Raw genomic sequence first — 4549 nt, forward strand, 5'->3', positions numbered from 1 at the left:
AAATAAATGGCACAGGTAACTTACTGTTGTTACTGTTTCAGATTGGAAACACGTGCCTGAAGATGGTACAAGAAGCCACCCAAAGACATGTACGGTTTTCAACAGACATCATTGGCCTGCTTTTTTCTTTTGAATAACACATATTTTCTAAATAGCTGTTTAGTGGTGAAACTCCAATCTCGTGAAGTGTGGTTGTCTCTTGTTGTTGAACATACTTCTATGAAGATTTCATTTTTTTTGAAAAACTATCAATATAGGGCAAAGATATATACATCGTGGATATGTATGTGGTTCCTACCTGGAAGTCCAAAACAGCTGACGTGTTGGCCAGTTTTCCAGTAAGTTCCTGTTGCTTGAGACCTATGTTTCTTGAAATTGATATACAGCAACTTAAAATCCCTTGTTTAAAATACTAGGCTGACCAATTGGCCACCAAGGACATGGTTTTCATCCCTGCCTGGAGTCGGCAGCAAGGAAAGGCAGATCACTATTTGCTTTGCGTGAGTCTGTTCCAAATGATCTCACCAGCATGTACAAAATGAACATAAGTTGTGCTGTGTGGTTTTCTTCTGGTGTTTGATTATGTCTAATTTCAGCTATTTTGTCAATGGTTGACAGGTGATCAAGCCAGCAAAGAGAGAGTTATATTTGCTCGACCCTCTTAAGCCAGATGGCTTTGGGGACAATTCCTACAAGGACATATTTAGGTTTTTGTAACATGATTACCCCCTCACCGTTCTGTGGCTTGTATGGGAGTTCTAAATAGTTTATAGTATTCTAATACTGCAGTAACCATCTTGTAGACCAGGGGTCTGAATCTGATCAAATTCATTTATAATATATCTCCATTTCCACAAAGTCTGGAGTGTCCTTAGTGGAACCAAAAGAAAAAGAGTCTGCAACAGGATGCTATGAATTATAATATTCATTTTGTTATAAGCCTTGTTCAAAGGTTGTTTTCAAGTTCAGCTTTGTTCAGCGGCTGGTAAACGTATTTTTGTTTGTTTTATTTTAGCCCCGTTCAGTGGCTTTCATAACTTTCCTCTTTTAAGGCATGCAATAGTTCAATGTAAGGAAATCCAAAAACATGAATTATATTGTGTATAGCGTTCCTTCACCAAATCAATTCCCATGTCTTATCATTTCTTTTGACAGTGACCTAGCGCACCGCATTGCTCCAGGTCAGTGGACAGTAAAGTTCGGCAGAGACGTCAAGGTACATTTCTCCACCATCTCATACACCTGCTTTCACATGTCTTTATTTTCCATTTGACCATGAACATCACTGTTATATTCCAAATTCTTACAGGGTTAGCCTCACCAAACCACGGGCAATGACTGTGGTGTCTTCATACTGATGGTAAATTCCTCCCTTGACACTTTTTTTTAAGGGGTTTTGTTAGTTTTTGAAACTCATAACTTAACAGATCTTTATCCTTTCACAGTATGCACTCAACTTCAGCACAGATGCTCTACTTTGGTTTACCGAGGTCAGTATTTATCCTCTGAGTTAGTATTTCAGGGGGAAGAGGGGGCTAACATTGAGTAGACAAATGATGAGGTTCCATTCATTTTCAACTTTATTATTGTTACATTTTCTTTTAGCGGGACATAGCACAGATCCGGAAATGGTGGTGCATTATGCTCATGGAACGGTACCAGATTGAAGGGTAAATCATACATTTTAAATGTTACTTTATAGACAACAGTTTCTTTGACACTGATTTACATTTTCATCCTGATATTATGTGATTTTTATAGCCACGGACAGATCCAGATTATTTAACACATGCATACATATTGATAATTGTATACACATGTAATTAAACAATCACATGACCCACACCTTATATTTTCCTTCAAAGGTCCAGTTTCAAAAGTCCGACATGTGCTTCATATTGGAGGTAATATCTTTTCAGTGAAGCAGTAACTGTTTTTTGTTTAAAAAACGACCTGTGATCACGGCAGAATTTCCAACTATTATGTCTCACTGCTTTTTTTAACTTTATTGATAGCTGTTTTTTACCTCAAGGAGAAGAATAACAAAACATAAGAAAAATGTGTGTGATATATTCAACATTAATATTAAAAATGTGTCTTTTTGCTACCTGAAGCCCAAAGAATCTTGGTATTTTGATTGTGCTGGCAACAGTCTAGTCAATGTGTTGTTAAATATGTTTGATCTAGTCTGACCAATACTTCACAGCTGCCAAACTGTCTTCTCTCGGACCTTCTGATGGAAGTGGTTCTCCAGGAAGGTGACAAAGCGTACTCATCACTCACTCTAGTGTGTACCACCTTCAGAGACACAATGTCCACTGTGTCTTTCAGAAGAGGGGCCCACTTTCGCTGGCTTGAGAGTAAGTGATTCAGTGAAGGTGCAGCAGTATACGACAGCTGTGGTGTCTATGCATATTTTTAATGGCTCTATTGAAATGCTTGTTTTACACAGGTGTTGCTACATGGAGTTTGTTCTCTGCTTCATACAAGCAGGATTTCAACGTCATGTACACCATTGACACCTGCCGTGGATGCTTGGAGCCTTACAAAAACTGCAAACCAGGTAGACTTCTTATTCTGGATAATAATGTTTATGTGTCATTACATATTTAGTGTGTTGTGGTCCTAGTGTGATTCAATTACAATATTTTCTTTTTCTATTCATAGGATATGTTGGGAAAGGTAAAAGAGGAGAATTGCAGGGCATCTACTCTGATGACCAACATCCAGGCTATTGCAGTCCCTTCTGCAACCAGATATCATAGGTAAAGATTAACTCACACAAACAAATGTCAGAATAGACTAAATTGTCACTGCAATTAATGAAGATCATCATTTGATATCTTACCTTCAAGTTTGGTTTTCCCGGACGCTGCCCGTCGTGGACTTCGGGTCGTGGACTTCGGGTCGTGGCTGAACCTGTCTCTGCAGTCCTGCCTTGGGTCATGCTGCTTCCCTGATGGCTTCCTCATATATTCTGAACAATCTGTGCTGTTTTCCTATCCACATGTAAAAGGAACTAGAAGGATTTCTTGATACTAAGGGCTGTAGAGAAAAGTTTGGAGCTTTTTCCATTAACGTTGAAGTTCAAATTCTCAATAAACACTTGAATGCTGTGCTGTCTTTCTATTTACTTGAATGTGTGAATTCATTCAGTTGGGTAGGTAAGCTTGGGATGGATATATGAAATATATACATACAAAAAATTAGAGACTCTTTCCAATGAAAGTAGCTAGCCGCAATAGCTCCAAGATTGCTATATCTAGTTTGTAGGTCGCCAAGTTGGCATCATTGACAGTTCGTCTCTTAAAGCCTCTAAAGCTCTGCAACAAAAAAGGATCATTATGAATGTAAATACTATACATGGTAATGCAGCAGGGCATAGTGCGATGAGGCAGGCAGGCAGAACCAGATTTATTTCTAAATATTTGTCGATCAATATTAGGCTACACTAATATAAGGCTACTAGTATTATGATATTACTGCAATAATATTCCAGTGGTGGCTGCTTAAGGTTGTTTCTGGCTCGTTTGATCCAAACATTGTCCAAAGCTCAAAATGTATTGTAATAGATGTAAGAATTCTCAAAATGTACAATATGTTTTGATCCAACACAATATTCTGATTCAATCCATATATGTTAGGGGTTTTTTTTTCACCAAAATAAATAGACTGCCTTCTCTCCAGCTCACCGCACACAAAGGGGGGGGGGGGCGGGGGGGGGGGGGGGGGGGGGGCATCTGTATTAACGGGTCAGTCTATAAGCACTCTAATAGCACCATAAATTACATTTAAATAACCACAAAAAGACAATTATTGTTTCCGATATTGATTTAACGAGATGCTGTTATAACATGGAAACGGCTTAATTTAAAAAAATAAGCTTCAAAAATGTTTTATGAAGCACACTGGGTACAGCCCTGTAATACATGTGTTCCGTGTGTATATAGTCTTACGCAAGAAACACATAGCATGAACAGACTGCAACAAAACCAGTCTTACAAAACAGACTTCTGCTAAACTGGTGCAGAAGCAAAGCATCTACCTTAGATGAAGTTCACACAGAACTGTGGAAAAGGGAGAACATCTGTACTTGCTTTCAACGACATGATCAGGCTTATATATTATAAAAGTGTTGGCTAAAGTAACGCAGAATATATATATTTTTTAATTGTAAATAATTAAGTACACACACATAACAAGCTGTACCGAGTTCCTCCGGCTGCAGTTCCGCAGACGGCCGGTGTGTGGCAGCATAGCGCTGGGAGCAGAGGGAGGTGAGTATATGACGGATATGACGGATGACGGATGCGACGGAAATACACCCGAACATATTTGGTAGGCCGAACATATCTGGTACTGACACCGGCTCTTCCCCAAAGTTTGCCGCTTGAGATAAACGCATGTAGTGCTGAACACGTGACATGAACGTGCCGGGCGGCGCAGTCCCGTGGGTTAGATGCGCGTTCATAATGCAGAGGGAAATAACTCTCAGAATAACGTTATTAGCACATTTTTACAACTTGAGGAACGAATGTTTTTAATAAGG

General features: G+C 39.2%; 2 long non-coding RNA genes across 2 annotated transcripts; one reads left to right on the forward strand and one right to left on the reverse strand.

The window, feature by feature from the left end:
- Positions 1–1557: 1557 nt before the first annotated feature.
- Positions 1558–2935, reverse strand: LOC117548206. Its single transcript, XR_004569302.1, has 2 exons — positions 2849–2935; positions 1558–2746 (listed from the first exon to the last, which is right to left on the reverse strand). It is a non-coding gene; the product is annotated as an uncharacterized LOC117548206 (long non-coding RNA).
- Positions 2207–2873, forward strand: LOC117548205. Its single transcript, XR_004569301.1, has 4 exons — positions 2207–2360; positions 2453–2563; positions 2668–2765; positions 2856–2873. It is a non-coding gene; the product is annotated as an uncharacterized LOC117548205 (long non-coding RNA).
- Positions 2936–4549: the final 1614 nt, after the last annotated feature.

This window comes from Gymnodraco acuticeps, unplaced genomic scaffold (genome assembly GCF_902827175.1).
Source record: "Gymnodraco acuticeps unplaced genomic scaffold, fGymAcu1.1, whole genome shotgun sequence".
NCBI lineage: Eukaryota > Metazoa > Chordata > Actinopteri > Perciformes > Bathydraconidae > Gymnodraco > Gymnodraco acuticeps.